Source organism: Marmota monax, unplaced genomic scaffold (assembly GCF_021218885.2).
Source record: "Marmota monax isolate L192 unplaced genomic scaffold, Marmota_monax_Labrador192_F-V1.1 WCK01_AAM20220418_F8-fsc00138, whole genome shotgun sequence".
Lineage (NCBI taxonomy): Eukaryota > Metazoa > Chordata > Mammalia > Rodentia > Sciuridae > Marmota > Marmota monax.
The window spans coordinates 3,968,273-3,987,289 of NW_026692763.1; the positions used below are offsets into that span (position 1 = coordinate 3,968,273).

At 36.3% G+C, this 19,017-nt stretch overlaps 2 protein-coding genes across 7 annotated transcripts in view; one reads left to right on the top strand and one right to left on the bottom strand.

The window, feature by feature from the left end:
• Hic1 (HIC ZBTB transcriptional repressor 1) overlaps positions 1-6,393 on the top strand; it is a 51,882-nt gene extending 45,489 nt beyond the window's left edge. For 2 of the 4 annotated variants that reach the window (XR_009226978.1, XR_009226977.1), the window contains exons 2-5: positions 100-201; positions 912-988; positions 1,360-1,458; positions 3,055-6,393. The gene's annotated coding sequence lies outside the window, so the exon portion shown is untranslated. The remainder of the gene's footprint in view (positions 1-99; positions 202-911; positions 989-1,359; positions 1,459-3,054) is intronic. The other 2 variants (XR_009226976.1, XR_009226979.1) reach the window with 2 other exon arrangements.
• The window catches only part of Smg6 (SMG6 nonsense mediated mRNA decay factor), a 228,841-nt gene that overhangs the window by 40,694 nt on the left and 169,130 nt on the right, over positions 1-19,017 (bottom strand). The gene's annotated exons all lie outside the window — the stretch shown is intronic.

Here is a 19,017-nt window from a genome sequence, read left to right on the forward strand (position 1 = left end):
ATGGGAAGGACTGAAATGCCCAGGACAGTATGGTTTTATTTCAAAAGTGGTGTTTTGTTGTTTTCCTTCAAGGGCTCACTTGTGGGTTTCTGTTTCTAGGAGAATCCTGGGATATCTGACTGTAGCACACTTGCCCTGCCTTCTGCAAAGCTACCTGAAGCCTGCCTAACTTCTTGCTGGACCTAAATCTTAGCCTACAAGGTAAATCTAATAGGTTTTTGACATCTAAAACCACAAGATTAGAGCAACAGCTGAAAGGATAGAAATGAGAATGGTGGAGGATTTGAGGGAATGTGCAGGAATTACAGAAAACAAGAGAAACTGCAGAATGATCTGGGAAGATGAACAGGAATGTGATGTGTGACTGGATTATAACTCTTTGGAGTCCTCTTAACAGTCCTCCCCTCACTAGGAAAACATACATTGAAAGAGACAAAATTATTTTTTAAATTTTTTTTTGCACCAGGGATCAAACCCATGGGCACTTGTCCACTAAGCCACATCCCTAGCACTTTTTTTTTTAAAGTTGTAGATGGACACAATACCTTTACTTTATTTTAATTTAGTGCTGGGATCAAACCCAGTGCCTCATACATGCTCGGCAAGTGCTCTACCACTGAGCCACAACCCAGCCCCCCAGCTCTTTTTATTAAGACAGGGTCTCACTAAGTTGCTTAGGGCTTCAAAAAGTTGCTAAGTCTGGCTCTAAACTTTTGATTCTCCTGTCTCAGCCTCTGGGATGATAGGCATGTGCCACTGTGGCCAGTGAGAGAGACTTATTTTAAAAGTCTAGAAATATTTATTTATTTTTATTATTGCTATTATTATTATTACTTTGCAGTAATGGGGATTAAATCCAGGGGTGCTGTACCTGTGAGTTACATTCCCAGCCCTTATTTTTTTTGAGACAGAGTCCAGCTAAACTGTGGAGGCTGTCCTTGAACTTAAGATCCTCCTGCCTCAGCCTCCCAAATTACTGGGATTGCAGGTATGTACTACCACACCTAGCTATGCTTATTTCATTTAATCTTTACTGAAATCTGATCATCCTCATTTTATTAAAGGACTAAAGGAATTATCTGGTGTTTTCTTCTGATTAGCACAGAGCGTAATGAAAACTATGACTTACATCTAGAATAGAAAGATGTATTTTTCTGCAGGTCATTCTGGTAAAATGGCATTAGAGTTGATATCTCATGTGATCCATTCTTGATCACCAAGTTTATGTTGTATATCCTAAAGGTTTTTAAAAAGAGGCAAATAAGCTGCTGTGTGTGTGTGTGTGTGTGTGTATATATATATATATATAATTATATATATATAAAATTTTTTTTCTTCTTTTTTTTTTTTTTTGTGCAGTGCTGGTGATTGAACCAGGGCGTGAACATGCTAGACATGTGTTCTACCACTGAGCTACACTCCAAGCCCTATTTCTGGTTATTTATTAAATCTTTCCAAGTAAGTAAACTAAGAACAGGCTTAAAAGACACCAACTATGAATGGGGCTTACTCTACGTTTGAAGCACAAACCTAGAAGGATATGCGAACAGTTATAAACTACTTTGAAGTATAGTTTCAGTGCTATATACTGATAAGACAGAAGAAAGAGGATAAAACTGTACCAGCCTGTACTAGGGAAACCTACATGCAGCCTCAACTTTTGTGTGTATGTGTCATTGGGGATCAAATCCAAGGCCTGAAACATAATAGGCAGGCCGTTCTATCACTGACCTATACTCCTAGGCCCAGTATTAGTACATTTTAAAAAAATATTTTTATTTAGTTGTAGATGGACACTATACCTTTATTTATTTATCTTTATGTGGTGCACAGGATCGAACCCAGTGCCTCACCCGTGCTAGGTGAGTGCTCTACCACTGAGCCACAACCCCAGACCAGTATTATTATTATTATTATTTTTTGCAGTACTTGGGATCTAACCCAGCTCATACACATGCTAAGCAAATGCTCTGAGCTACATTCCCCCATCCTTTATTTATTTTTATGTTTAGACAGGCTCTTACTAAGTTGCTCAGTGTGGCTTTAAATTTTTTTTTTAATTGGTTCTTTTTAGTTATACACAACAGCAGAATCCATTTTGACAAAATTATACAAGCATGGAATATATCTTATTGAATTTTCTTTTTGGTATCATAGATTGAACCCAGGGATTTTTAGCCACTGAGCTACATCTCAAACCCTTCTTTTTTATTTTGAGGCAGCATCTCATTAAGTTGCTTAGGGCCTCACACTAAGTTGCTGAGGTTGGCCTTGAACTTGTGATCCTCTTGTCTCAGCCTCCTGAGTTGCTGGGATTACAGGTGAGCTCTACCATACCTGGCTAAACTTTTTAAAAATGCCAACACATAACTAAAAGTTGTCACTGAATTCTTTTGTTTAGGATAAAGTCACTTTTGCTGACAAATCAGTAAAGAGGCTCAAAGAGAACATCTCATCTGAGAGGCCTTCACGACATGGTGGAAACCTAGCTTCAAGTGTTGGGCCAAACTAAGGCTGCATAGTACAGTGTGGTTTAAAAACACAGCACATGAAGCTGGGTATGGTGGTGCATGCCTGTAATCACAGCAGCTCAGGAGGCTGAGGCAGGAGGATTGTGAGTTCAAAGCTAGCCTCAGCAATGATGAGGCACCAAGCAACTTAGTAAGACCCTGCCTCTAAATAAACTACAAAATAGGATGGGGATGTGGCCCTGTGCTTGAGTGCCCCTGATTCAATACCTGATACCCAAAATAAACAACAACAACAACAACAACAACAAGATAGCACATGATACAAACAAATGGCACACAAAAGGTTGAATTTTAAAAACAAAATCATCTCACTCACCTCTGGTTTCTAGACCCTCTGTTCCCCATCCTGAGAGTATACTTTAATTTATGCATATATTTTCACATGTGATTATCTATGAGCTTCTTAGTTTTTATAGATAAAGCACATTTTATAGCAAATGCTAAGGATTATAAATAATTAACTTTTGGAACTGACCCAGAAAACCTAACATGTTTATTGTAATACATTTCTCTGTGTTGGCAGGACTGACAGGAAGAACTGGTAAAGGCAGAAAGAAAAGCAAAGAGGAGAACACTCCTGAAGATGATCCAAGTCCATCAGTCATGCTCAAGTTCAGCAGGCCTGGGAGTAGTCAGCAACCACATATTCCTTAGTCAGGTAGGGTCTCGAACAAAAGGCTGGACACAAGGGGCTGCATTTGTGACACAAAAGCACGTGAAAAGAATATATATGTATGTGCACCTAGTCTGCATGCTGCCCAGGAAATACATTTCTTTTCTCCCAAGACCATACTTCCCAAACATTTTAAAGTGTCCCACTGAACGTATTCAATAAATATTAAGCATCTGCTATGGTATGGCAGGCCCTATTAAAGGCACAAAAAATACAGCAAAGGATAAAACAATGTTCCTGCTCTCATGGAGCCTAATATTCCTTTGAGATAGATAATCAGATAGTGGTGGGAAGCACTGTGAGAAAAATAAGGCAGGATAAGAAGGACAAAGTATCTATCTGGGCGAGGAAGAAATATTGTTGTTTTCTATAAGATAGACAGGGACAGGATTTTAGATGACAATTAATCAGGAGTGAGCCACAAAGCAGAGAGGGCTTCCTGGGTTGGTAACTGGAGTGCCAGGGAGTCTACACACTATTACACAGTATAAAGGAAGGAGAACTGGTTTTTCTAGCTCAGTTCAGTGAGAGAAAAGGCCTTTGAGAGATTATGCAGCTTGCACACCCTCCATGCAGTTTCTGGAAAGCTTCCATCACACATGAGAGTTTTAAGTTGAATTTTAAGTTTGACCACAAATATTTAAACTTCCCTGGACCACAAATACAGTATCTTCTCTGTGGTTTAGCTGGCACCAAGTACATGTTATGAATCTCTATATGTCTGCCTGTTATTTAAATTTCTTACAGAAGTGCCAAGGTCTTTAGTTGTGATTTACCTTCTTCCACTCCATACTGGTGGGTATGAACCTTGATCAGGCCTAATTCTTAAGGAAAGGAGAAATGTTTACATTGAAGCTTAGATTTTTTAAATATATTTTTTAAAAATCTATTTTTTAGTTGTAGTTGGACACAATACCTTTATTTCATTTATTTATATGTGGTACTGAGGATCGAACTCAGGGCCTCATACATGCTAGGCAAATGCTCTACTGCTGAGCCACAACCCCAGCTCCTGAAGCTTAGATTTTTAACTATGAAGTTAAATTTCCTCTTATTACTTTTCTCTTCAAAAAATGTCAATGGCGGGTCTATTTTAAGTTCTTATATTTGAACTACAATATAAAAATTGAAAAATTTCTGTGCTGTTTTCACTGAAGTTGAGAATAAAACTTACAGCTAAATAAATCTTTAGCTATACTACAAAGCAAAACATGAAGGAATAATGAGCTCCAAACATCTAAATGTGTACTCTTTCTTACTTACCAATTCCTGAGAATTATGACCTGCACTAGAATTACAAAGAATATAGAAAACAGCCCCTGCTCCCCAGCTGAGCCATAGACAAGTTGGCCTGGGAAAGGGCTTTGGCTCCCCAAGCACACAAAATTCTCAAAGAGTTCCTTGGGTTATCCCTAATCACAGGGTCAGTTTCTCTTACACAACTGCCAAGAGAGCCATGTGGCATTTTTATCAAATGAAGGCACATAGGCAGATCATCTGAAACTCAGGAGTGTCAAAACAATCACTCCTACTTCATTCTAGATATTTGTCACTGTCTTCCTCCTTCTCTTAATGGGCCTCTTATATCCAGATTGTCTCTGTGTGTGTGTGTGCTGCGGGGAGCCAAGCTGGGGGGAGCCAAGCTATGAAATTGAGTTTTATAGGAGAACAGCAGAGCTATTTGTTATGAAGTAACAAACCCATGCAAACACATTCTAAGTACAATGCCCACCTTAATAAAATGAACAATAACTTTGAAAGTATCCAACCTGAAAGGCTAGAAATACATTTTTAAAAAACTAGCATCAACCTCTAATTAGAAGGACTTCAAATGCATGTTTCTAACTCATCTACCCTTCCAGTTCTCTAGTGAAATGACTGAAGAAAAAAGCAACTACATACCAGAAACTTTGAGGAATTTTATGCAAGATAAACTGCAGAGGAGACTGGAATGAGGAAAAAGGACAACTGATGTTCCACACTTTGTGGGCTCAATAAGAACACAAAGGAGAGCTTAGCAGCAGTACCCCACTAATAATACCCTTACCTTGGAAGGACTAGGACAAGAGCCAAGGTGTGTGGGGATACAGTTAGAAGGGTACACCTAGGTTCTACCAAGGCTGATGGGCTGGGTTTATAATTAATGTGGGTGATTAGATGAGGCAGAAGGAGGACAATGCTGAGTCTGAATGCTATTGCTTTCTTTTTCTTTTTCTGGTGCTGGGGATCGATCCCAGGATCTCACACATGGTAGGCATTCTACCACTGAGCTACGACCCCTGCCCTGGCTGGCTTCTAACAGAGGCAAAAAACCTAGAATAGGAACACTAAGTTGAGAAATTTGGTCTACTGCAATAAACACTGGATTTAGCTATAGTGACATCTAGCCCTAGCTGCCTCTCTACTCTCCTTTAGAAGAGTTTAACTCCAACAGTATAAATCAAACATTCCTCTTTTCCCTTTATCTGTACCTGAAAATATTAAGAACCATCTAAACTCAAAACAAATATAGCTAAGGATGGAAAAATAATTCACCAAATAAATAAAAAGGCATTACAGAAGGGTACCAATCTGAGGAATTAGTACGAAAAGTCATTGAAAAAATAAGCGCAAATTTAGAAACCTTAGTTAATAAGATTTCATAGTAGTGGCACAAAGATAGATAAATAAACCACTAGAGCAGAACAGAGTCTAGAAAGAGATCCAAATATATATAACCACCTGACGGATGACAAGACAACATGTGGTTCAGTGGGGAAAACTGATCTTTCAATAAATGATTCTGGGTTAATCAATCAATCAATCAAATTAACTGAGTTTAAACTTAACACTACTGAATATTACTAAACCTCAATAAAAGTAAGAATCAAATAACTGCATTTCAATCTAGATTAGGCAGTCATATAGAGAAAAACAACCAGGAAAAACCATAGGAAATGCAGTAAGCAGCAGTTAAATAGAATAGAAAACTGAAAACAACAACTCCCCCCATAAAAAAAAAAAAAAGACCAGAAAACTGAATTAGTAAAATAAATGACTTGATGGAGCCTCTACTATAATACAGAGGAGAAAATACAGATGAAAATATTGGGGGGGGGGGAAATTAAAAATGTGGACACATAACCCAAATATTTACAAGTTATTCCAGAATGATGAGGACTGATAGGAAAAGAAAATATTTTTTTTTTTTTTAAAATGAGAAAGAATGGAGGAAAAAAGGAAAGATTTAATGTCTGAACAGTCATGCTACAAAACTTAAAGAGACCAACACCTTCATTAGGAATGGCAAAATCATGTTTTTTTTGTTCTGTTTCTTGTTTTGAAGGCATCTGTGTCTTCAATGAGAGTGCCATAATCACTTAGTAATTTCTGGCACAGAATAAAAAGCACACCTATACCTATTCAGACATCTGTCATTCATGATCCAGAAATATTTTGGTGCAGTCTTTATTTCCAAAAATAATAAAAACAAAAAAACCCTGCAAGCATTTTTATTTTTTTAAATTTTTGGTTTTGGGTACCAGGGATTGAATTCAGGGGCACTCGACCACTGAGCCACATCCCCAGCCCTATTTTGTATTTTATTAGCCACAGGGTCTCACTGAGTTGCTTAGTGCCTCGCTAAAATTACTGAGGCTGGTTTTTTGAACTCGCGATCCTCCTGCCTCCACCTCACAAGCCGCTGGGATTACAGGCATGTGCTACCGTGCCTGGCCCCTGCAAGCATTTTAAAAAAATAAACATCATGTACAAATACGTTTGGTCTCAGACATATTTGCCCCAATAGAAGCAAATATGCTCCAACTAGAAGCCATTAGTTTAGTAGGGCAAAAGCAGACACTCTCAGATTAGCAAAGATAATACACATTTAAAAAGTTTCAACAAACAGCATAACAAAAGGAAGATAGGGAAACTGTTAAACATCGAAAGAGTCATATCAATGAAATACAAAGTATGGAGCTTGTTTAGATCTTCCTTTTCGTAAACCAACTGTGAAACAGCACTTTGGAGATAATCTGGGAAATGTGAAGTGGACCCTGTCATATTAACAAATTATTAATTTAGAAATGTATAATAATAGTATGTAGATTATGCTTAAGACAAAATACTTAGAAGTTAGAAATATCTCCTAAAGTATTTTCTGTACAATGAATGAGACTTGATTAAAAATCTTTAGAAACAAAAGAATGGCAGCGAGACAAGAAAAGTGATCAAACCAATTAAAAAAAAAAAGATTGGAAAAAAAATTGGCAAAAATACCTGCTCAATCTACATAGTGATTTGTTATACTATTCTCTTTACTTTCATCTATGTTTCAAAATCTCAAAAAAAAAAAAGATTAAAAGACTAAACAAAACAATAAAATTCTGAAGAAAAAAGTAAATATATTGTATTAAAAAAAGATATGGCAAGGTCAGGGGTTGTGAGGCACTCTTGTAATCCCAGCTGACTCAGGAGGCTGAGGCAGAAAGACAGTTAGTTTGAGGTCAGTCTCTACAGCCAGATCCTGTCTCAAAATGAAAAATAAAAAAGGGCTGGAAATGTTAATCAATGATAGAGTGCCCCTGGGTTTAACCCCCTGTACTGCAAAACAAAAACATAAGTGGCAAAAAGCAGAAAGGGTAAATAATTCTATATAAGTGATATTAATAGGATTCTAAAACAATGCAATTGTCAGAAATTATTCTTCAAAGAAAAGATATGTATTGTAAAAAATTAAATGATTCTGAAGTTATTAAAATGTATAGTGATTACTCTAGGCACTGTGGCATGGGTCTGAATTGCTGGATGTTTGACATTAAGTAAGGTGCTCGATCTTTCTGAAAAATAGGGATAATAACAATATTTATCCTAAGCAGGGGTTATTATGAAGATTAAATACTGCCATACTGGAAACTAATGGCTACTATTATTAATAAAATCGCATTGAGGGAAGGGAGGGGGAAGGGAGGGTGCATAGGGGTAGGAAAGACGGTAGAATGAGATGGACATCATTACCCTAAGGACATGTATGAAGACACAAATGGTGTGACTCTACTTTGTGTACAACCAGAGATATGAAAAATTGTGTTCTATATGTATAATATGAATTGTAATGCATTCTGCTATCATATGTAACAAATGAGAATAAAAAAAAAATCCTGACACCTTTAAAAGCTAGGAAATTGGTAGGTGGTAAAAGAAGGAGTAAGCCGCAAGTGCTACATCTGTACATGAGGTAGTGTAGCAGAAACTGCTGGTTGTTTCCTGTTATCTGCTTCCTCTTCCTCTTCCTCTATAATGGAACATCCTAAATTTTAGCTATGCACATGGCTGCCTAGAATAAAAATATTTATCAGTCTGGCCACATGACTCAGTTCTGGCCAATAGGATATAGTCAGAAATGGATATGAACTCCTAGGACAGGTGCTTAAAAGAAGTAGTCTCTATCTCACTGAAAATGAAAGCCATGTACAGCAAAGCAACAAAGTGAGCAAAGGCTCTTTGTGATACCACAGAATGCCAAGCCAGAAAACCTGGGCTTCTTTCACTTGAGAGGGAAATCTCCTTCTACCTTAATTTACTGTTGCTTTAGGATTTTATGTTTCTTGAAGCTAAACATTATCCAAACTAAAATGAGAGACTATAATATCCTATTGAATTCTTCTAGTTGATAAGTAGAGAAAATAATTAAAAGTATTTTATCTAAAAAATTAGAATGAAGGGGCTGGGGATGTGGCTCAATCGGTAGCTTGCTCGCCTGGCATGCGTGCGGCCCGGGTTCAATCCTCAGCACCACATACAAAAACAAAGATGTTGTGTCTGCCAAAAACTAATAAAATAAAGTAAAATAAAATAAAATTCTCTCTCTCTCTTTAAAAAAAATTACAATGAAGAATTAAAATGTAATAGGTACAGAGGTGGTGGTTGCATATAATCAATGTTCTATGTATGTTTCATTGAATTGTTTGTTTTGAATGTTTAATTTTGTTAGATAAATTTCATTTCAACAAAAAATATTTAAATACATCATATACTGTTTAGAAGAGACATTCTTAAAACAATGAGATTAAAGAAAAAAAAAAAAAAAAAGGAGTGGGGGATAGGCAAAATTCTGTTGGGTAAAGATAAAAACAAAACAAAAACCCAAATAGGATACAAAGCAAGAATGAAATGGAAAGAAAATGTAGAAAGCAAAACTCTCTGAAATACAAGAAGGAAACATAAAAAACACAACTGCAATTGTGAACCAATACCACTTTATCATATCAAGTAGGTCAAAAGAGTAATTCAGACAATAATAGTGTACTTAATAATCACTTAGTAGCTATGTATTCAATTTTAAATGGTACAAAAATACAGTCTCAAAATCAATGAAACGTAATAAAAAAAGATTATTAGATCATAATTAAAAAAAAAAAACAATAGTGCTGGGCATGGTGGCACACACTTGTAATCCCAGTGACTCAGGAAGTAGAGGCAGGAGGATTGTAGGTTCATGGCCAGCCTCACCAACTTAGCAAGACCCTGTCTTAAAATAATAAAAAGGACTGGGTATGTAGCTCAGTACCCACCCCCTCAAAAATTTTTTTAGAGAAATGGATGATTTTCTGGATAAGTTAATGAAATTGGAAATGTTCCCCAGCATGATTGTGGAGATATCTATACTATTGTATATTTTTGTCAAACATTATCCAATTGGTGAAATAATTAATTAATTAATTAATTAGGTACCAGGGATTGAGCCCAGGGGTGCTTACACTGAGCCACATATTTTCTTTCTTTCTTTTTCTTTTTCTCCTTCTCCTTCTCTTTTCTTTTCTTTTCATTCGAGGCAAGCACTCTACCAACTGAGCTATATCCCCAGCCTCCCTGTTTTTATTTTCTATATTGAGATAGGGTCTTGCTAGATTGCTGAGGCTGGCCCTGAACTTGCAATCCTACCTCAGCCTCTTGAGTCACAGATTACACAGATGTGCCACGGTGCCTGGCCAATTGGTAAATTATTTATTCTATATATTTATATTATATTTTAATAATCCTGACTAAAAAATTCAACACAATATGTAAAAAACCTGGGGTTGAGGGTGTAGCTCAGTGACGGAGTACTTACTGAGAAAGCATGAGAAGCTGGGATGGATCTGCAGTCCCTCAAAAACAAAAAAAAAGTCTATCCAAAAGTACTACAGGCTGAGACACCTTTATACAGGTGAGTTTCTTCAACTAATTTATATATTCATTCAATGAGTATTTATTAGTGGCAGGGGAGGGGCCTATGCCCTACAAACTGTTGTAAACACTAGGGATTAGAACAGTAAATAAAAACAAATTGTTGACAGGCTAGTAGAGGAATAATAAATGAGTAAAACAAACATAAAAACAAAAATCAGGGGGCTGGGATTGTGGCTCAGTGGTAGAGCGCTCGCCTTGCACATGCGAGACCCTGGGTTCAATCCTCAGCATGACATAAAAATAAATAAGTGAAATAAAGGAATCATGTCCAACTACAACTAAAAAATAAATATTAAAAAACAAAACAAAAAATAGGTAACTCGGTGGTAGAGTGCTTGCCTAGCACGCTTCAGGTCCTGGGTTCAATCTGTAACCACACAATAAATAAATGAATTTTATGTATTTACATAAAAACAAAAATCAACTGTCAGTTGATGGTCAGTGCTAAGAAGAAAAAGTCCAGTAAGAGAAGTCAGTGTGTCTGGGGCCAGGGTACTGTGTTTTATTTTATTTTTTTGGGTGGTGATGGGGATTGAACCAGGGGCATTTAAAAACTGAATTACATTTCCACCCTTTTTTATTTTAAGACAGGGTCTTTAGGGCCTTACTAAATTGCTGAGGCTGGTCTTGAACTTGTGATCCTCCTGCCTCAGGCTCCCAAGTTGCTAGGATTAGAGGTGTGAGCCACCATGCCCTGCTCAGTCCTAGTTTACTTTTTATTTTTGTGACAGGGTCTTGTTAACTCGCTGAGTTTGTGATTCTCCTGCCTCAGCCTCCACAGTAGTTGGAATTACAGGTGTGTACCACTGTGCCTGGTTCAGATGCTCATTTATATAACTCATCTGGGAAATAACTCTCTGATAAGATTGACCCCTTAAATAGGGATCTGATGTAAATCAGAAACTAAATGCAGTTGGGTAATAGTAAATAGGAGAGAAAACAGAAGTGCATAGGCCCAGCAGTGTGAGTTATGGGGCATGGCTTAAGAATGAGTATAGGACAGTTGGGTTAGATAGGAATAAGTAAATATGGTTCAATAGCTGGATCCCAGATATATTTTAAAGGCAGTAATGATAGTAGTGCTAATAGACTAAAGGCGGGGTATGAGAGAGTCCAAGCCATATATATTTTCCAGGTCACAGAAAGAGAAAAGCTGCTTCCTATTTCTTTTTATAAAAAGTCAGCATACTGTAGTTCCAGCACAGTGTACACCTATAATCCTAGCTATTCTGGAGGCTGCAGGAGGAGGATCCAAAGTTTGAAGCCAGCCTGGGCAACTTAGTAAGACCCTATCCAAAATAAAAAATAAAAAGGGCTGGGGATACAGCTCAATGGTGGAGTACTTGCCTAGCAATGGATGAGCTCCTTCCAAAGGGAAAAAAGAAAGACTTAACTACACAAAATTTTAATTTCTTTGAGAAAATTCCATAGATAGTGGAAGGTAAATTGTATAAAATACTTCCAATATACTTACCCTGAAATCCACACCCACAAATAAGTCCTGTAAAGAAATTAGCATGTATCTACTGTGTACTCAGATTGTAGGATAATACATGTTCATATGTGGTAAAGTTTAACTTAAGTTAAATGCACACAGACTAAACAAATCAACAGATGATGCTAAGATAATTTTAAAACTATTCTGAAAAAATGAAGTTAGGTTTCTACCATACATTGTATAGCAAAATAAATTCCAGATGAAAGATTTAATAATAATTTTCTTTCTCTTTCTATCTCCCCCACCACCTGTGCTGGGCATCAAACCAAGGGTCTAGGACATACTAGACAAGCAATCTACTTCTGACCTGTATCCCCAGCCTCCAATAATTTTTCAAAAAGTAAAATAACAAGAAGAAAATATCTTACTCATTTATTTGATGTTAGAAAAACTTTTCTAAGCATAAAAACAAAGGGCAAAAAGGAAGATTTTACTACACATAATTTTAATTTGTTTGAGAAAATTCCATAGATACTGAAAGGTAAATTTTATAAAACACTTCTAATATAAATGACTGAAAAATAATTAAAATCCTTACAATCAAGGCCCTAAAAAATAAGTGAAGCATATTTTAATTATAAAGGGACAGAAATAAGGAGATTCTTCAGAAAACTTGGAATGGAACCACAATTTGATCCAACTATCCCACTCCTTGGTTTATACCCAAAGGACTTAAAATCAGCATGCTATAGTGATGGAGCCACATCAATGTTTATACCAGCTCAATTCACAATAGCTAAACATGGAACCAACCTAGGTGCCTGTCAACAGATGAATGGATTAAGATAATGTGGTATATATACTCAATGGAATATTACTCAGCCTTAAAGAAGAATGAAATCATGGCATCTGCTGGTAAATGGATGAAGGTGGAGAATATCATGCTAAGCAAAGTAAGACAATCCCAAAAACCAAGGGCCAAATGTTTTCTCCTATTGGTTCAAATTATCTTCAGATAACAATGATAAACTCTGAGTAAAATTTAAAAAAAAAGAACAAAATACTTGAAGGTACTAGACAGTAAAATCAACACAGGTAGATTCACAAAGGGACTTGACACTTAGGAGGAGGAGCTGGGACACAGTGAGTTAGCTCTTCTCCAACTTTTAGGTTGAAGGCAGGTCATAGCTGGTGGCTCCATACAGAACTAAAACTCTTTTTTTTTTTGGTACCAGGGATTGAACTCAGGGGCACTCAACCACTGAGCCACATCCCCAGCCCTATTTTGTATTTTATTTAGAGTCAGGGTCTCACTGAGTTGCTTAGTGCCTTGCTATTGCTGAGGCTGACTTTGAACTCAAGATCCCCTCCTGTCTCAGGCTCCCAAACCACTGGGATTATAGGCGTGTGCCACTGCACCCAGCTAGAACTGAATTTTTAAAAAATGTTGAGTTCTTTTTAAAAAAAATTATTTGTCCTAATTTGTTATATATGAGAGCAGAATGAATTTTGATTCATAGTACACAAATGGAGCACAATTTTTTATTTCTCTGGTTGTACACAACGGAGAGTCACACAACTTGGGTCTTCATACAGTACCTAGGGTCATGATATCCACCTCATTCCACCATCTTTTCTACCCCCATACTCCCTTCCTTCTCCTCCCTCCCCTTTGCCCTATCTAGAGTTCCTCCATTCTTCCCATGTTCCCCACCCTGACCCCCATTATGGATCAGCATCCACTTATCAGAGAAAACATTCAGCCTTTGGGTTTTGGGGATTGGCTTACTTCACTTAGCATGATATTCTCCAGATCCATCCATTTACCCACAAATGCCATGATTTTATTCTCTTTTAATGCTGAGTAATATTCCATTGTGTATGTATACCATATTTTCTTTATCCATTCATCTATTGAAAGGCATCTAGGTTGGTTCCACAATTTAGCTATTGTGAATTGCACTGCTAAAAACATTGATGAGGCTGTGTTATTGTAGTATGCTCTTTTTATGCAAATCAAAATTACTCTAAGATTTTTTATTCACTCCAGTCAGAATGGCAGTTATTAAGAATACAAGCAACAATAAATGTTGGTGAGGATGTGGGGGAAAAGGCACATTATTTCATTACTGGTGGGACTGCCAAATTGGTGCAAACAATCTGGAAAGCAGTATGGAGATTCCTTAGAAAACTTGGAATGGAACCACCATTTGATCCAGCTATTTCACTCCTTGGTGGACTTACCCAAAGGACTTAAGAACTGAAACTCTTTTGGAAAACTCAGACTATCTGGTCTGAAGAAAAGCAGGATAATGTTCAGGACAATCAAAGCTGCTAGAAAGCAAGGAAGGAAATTTCAGAAAAGAGCTAGCCAGAGAGAAGACAACCCACACTTGGTGTGTAAACAATGCTGGAACTTCTGGCTGACTTCTGAATAATGTGGGCAGAGTTTGTGCAGTCACACAGACAGAAAAACAAAATGGATATCTGATGTTCTACAGTTTGAGTCCAACCAACTGAAATCCCACTAAAACAAAACCATCAATCCTCTCTTGAGGAATAAAACAAACCCAAATTTCCACAACATAGCAGTCACAATTTCAGGATGAAATTCAAAATTCTTTTAATACACAAAGAAAGGGGAATATGTGATGTACTCTCAAGGAAAAAAGACAGTAAGTAGAGCCCAATTCTTTTTTTTTTTTTTTTTTTTTAATATTTATTTTTTAGTTCTCGGCGGACACAACATCTTTGTTTGTATGTGGTGCTGAGGATCGAACCCGGGCCGCACGCATGCCAGGCGAGCGCGCTACCACTTGAGCCACATCCCCAGCCCGAGCCCAATTCTTAAATGACCCAAATGTTGGAATTAACAGCAAGATTACCAAAGGTACTATAACTGTATTCAATGAAGACTATATGATTGAAACAAATAAAAAGGAACTCTCAGCTGGGAATAGATCTCAGTTGGTAAAGTGCTTGCTTCTCATGCACAAGGCCCTGGGTTCAATCCCCAGCACCAATAGAGGCGGGTGGGGGGTTGGGGGGGGGAAGGGAAGGAACTCTCAGAAGAGAAACAAAAATTATGAAAAAGAATCAAATGGAACTTCTAGAACTAAAAACACCCTAGATGAAATAAAAAAAAGTCCCTGGATGGACCTAACAGACTATGGACATGACAGTGAAGTTAGTAAATCTGAAGCTGGAACAACAGAAATCATCTAATCTGAATAACAAAAGGGAAACAAAACCATAAATTAATAAAGCCTCAGATACATGGGGGACCAAAGCCTAACTAAACATTATATATAACTGAATCAAAAATGGAGAAAGATGGGAGCAGAGGAAAAAACAAAAACAAAAACAAAAAACCTTCAGTCATATTCTGAAGTTCCCCCAAATTTGATAAAAGACAAACTATAGATTAAAGCCAAAAGCAATATAATGCAAAGAAAATCATGAGACGGGGCTGGGATTGTGGCTCAGTGGCTAAGCGCTTGCCTTGCACATATAAGGCACTGGATTCAATCCTCAGCATCACATAAAAAATAAATAAATGAGGGCTGGGATTGTGGCTCAGTGGTAGAGTGCTCGCCTAGCATGCACAAGGCCCTGGGTTCTAACCTCAGCACCAATAAATGTAAAATAAAGATATTGCATCCACCTAAAACTAAAAAATAAATATTAAAAAAAAGAATCCCTATCATCTTAAATAAATAAATAAATAAATAAATGTATTGTGTCCATCTACAACAAAAAAATAGATTTGAAAGAAAAAAAAAGAAAGTCATGAGACACATCATAACAAACTACTAAAAACTAAAGATATAGTGATTTTTCCCTGAAAACATTTGCTTATAAATGAAAGCTTAGCTAATGCTTAAATAAACATGTTGCTCTGAAAAAAAAAAAAACCTAAAGATATAGAGAAAAATCTTGAAAGCAGCCAGAGAAAAATGACATATTACATATAGAGAACAATGAATGTCTTATCAGAAGCCTGAGACAGAGGATGAACTGCGTTAAGACACAAAAAGTTTCTATATTCAATGTACCATATTTTAGAAGAAAGTGTAATAAAGTCACTTTCTGACAAAAGAATACTAGGAAATTTGTTACCAGTAAACCTGCTGTACAAATGAAGCTACAGCTCTTCAAACCAGAGGAAAATAATACCATTTGGATACTTGGCTTTTCATGAAGCATTGGTAAACACTGTATAAACAACACATTTACTATCCTCTTAAATTTGTGCATATATATTTGTTTAAAGCAAAAATCATAACATTTTACAATAGATGCTGGAAAAACTGAATATCCACATGCAAAAGAATTAAGTCAGATCCTCTCTTAAATACCATATGCAAAAATTAACTCAAAATGGATGAAAGACCTAAACTTTGGGGCCCAAACTACAAACTCTTAGAATAAAATATAAGGGAAAATTTTTATGATTAAATTTGGGAATGACTTCTGGTATACATACCAAAGGTACAGACAACAAATGAAAAAAATAGATAAAAATGGTAAGTTTCATGTTATGCATATTATCCCACACCTCTCCCCACAAACCTTAGATAACAATGAATAATTTCATCAGCACAGGGTTTTAGAATTATTTAAAATTTATTACTACTAGCTGGATACGGTAGTGTACACTTGTGAATTCTAGCTATTTGGGAGGCTGAGGCAGGAGGATTATCAAGATGAAATTTTAAAAGGACTGAGAATGTAACTCTGGTAGAGTTCCTCTGGGTTTAACTTCTGGTACTGCAAAAACAAACAATAACAAATCAACCTAATACTAAATTAGCAGGATCAAACTAGCTTGTCTTTGTTTTTGGAGACAGAGTCTCACTAAATTGCCCAGATCCTTCCACCTCAGCCTCCCGAGTTACTGGTATATAACATTTTATGGTGTATGATATACTGTAACTATATTACATGTTAAAGCATTTATCTCCCAACCACTATAAAAATAAAGGACAGTGCAATGGGTAAATGCAGTGTACAGCTATAAGGTTTCTACATTTTATGTGAAGTACTACAGTAATTCTCTGTAGGCTGAAAAGTTAATTAATTTAAAGCCCACTAGAAAATAGCTGCAAAGAGATATAGCTAAAAAGGAAATAAATGAATTAAAATTGGATTCTGAAAAGTAATTCAAATAATCTAAAGGAAGTCAGGAAAGAACATAGAAACAAAAATCAGAAAGAATAAATGCCAGTCTATATTAAAAAGTAAGAGCCAACTATATGTTGTCATTAATAAATTCATTTTAAATTTAAAGAAATAGACTAGTTAAAAGCAAATGGGTGGGCCAGGTGCAATGGCACATGCCTATAATCCCAGTGACCTGGGAGGATCACAAATTTTGAAGGCAAAGAATTACCAGAGATAAGAGAGGGTAAATTAGTTGGGAAGATATAATTAATCATATACATGCCTAATAGCATAGCTTCAAAATATATGAAGTGAAAACTGACAATTAAAGGGAAGAATCAACAGCCACAATTATATTTGGAGATATTACCACTTCTCTCAAAAATTAATACAACACCAATATAAAATATCAGTAAAGATACAGAAGATTTGAACAACTATCAATCTCCTTGACCTACTTTTGTAAAAGTCTATATCTAGCCAGGTGTGGTGACACATGTCTATAATTCTAGAAACTCAGAAGGCTGAGGCAGGAAGATTGCAAGTTCAAGGCCAGCCTGGGCAACTTAGTGAAAGCCTGTGTCAAAATAAAAAGTAAAAAGTTCTGGGAAAGTAGCTCAGTGGTAGAGCATTCCTGTATTCGTTCTCCAGAACTGTGAAAACCCATTCCCCCAAACAATCCCTTAAAATCCCCTCTACATTCCACAACTACAAAACACATTTTTTTCCAAACGCATTAAGAGTGTTTTTTCAAGGTAGACAAGTGCTGAGTCAAAAGTTTCAATTACTTTAAAAGGACTGAAATTATACAGATGGTGTTTTCTGATCACAACTGAATTAAGTTAGAAATCAATAAAAAATACTTGGAAAATCTCCAACATTGGGAAATTAACACACTGACAGATAATGTGTCAAAGAAAATATTATATGAAAATTAGTGATATCTGTAAACTGAATGATAATACAAAAAAATCAGGGATAGGGTTAAAAAAGTGCTTAAAGGAAGATTTATAGCTTTAAGTATAATTATTAGAAAAGTCTAAAAGCAATGACCTAAGGTTCTCAGCTTAAAAAGCTAGAAACAGAGGAGCTGAGGTTGGGGCTCAGTGGTAGAGTGCTTGCCTAGCACGTGTGAGGCACTAGGTTCAATTCTCAGCCCACATAAAAAAAATAAAGAAAGATATCATGTCCATATACAACACACACACACACACACACACACAGCTAAAAGCAGAAAAGTAAACCCAAAGTAAAAATAAAATAATGAAGATAACATAAATTAATAGGACATAGTCAAGACATATTATAAATCACTTTATGTCTACAAATTTGGCAGCTTAGATGAAATGGACAAATTTCTTGAAAACTAGAAGTCACAAAAATTGTTGTTTAAACATAAAATGGATAATATGATGAAAAAGAATATGTGCGTAATTATATATTAAATTGAGTGAATTAATTATTATCAAAATTTCCCAGCCAATGTTGTCTTATGAGTAAATTCTATCGAACATTTAAAAAAAAATTAACACCACTATTACACAGTCTTTCCAAAAATGGAGGACAGAGGTTACACTTTCTAAGTCATTTAATAAGGTCAAAATAACTCAAAGGTAAGGTCACAAAGATTTTTAACCAAAATACTGACAAATCCCCTCCCTCAAATAAGAGTATATGCAAGGTAGTTTTGACACTTAAAAATCTATCAGTGGTTCTTAAAATTTAACAATAAGAAAACAAATAATCTGGGGCTGGGATTGTGGCTCAGTAGTAGAGTGTTCGCCTAGCATGTGAGGGGCCCTGGGTTCCATTCTCAGGACCACATAAAAATAAGTGAATGGAATAAAGGTATTGTGTCCAACTACAACTAAAAAAATAATATTAAAAAAATAAGAAAAGAAAAAGAAAACAAATAATCTGCCAGCTGCAGAGGTACACCTATAATCCCAGGAGCTCTGGAGGCTAAGGCAGGAGGATCTTGAGTTCAAAGCCTGCCTCAG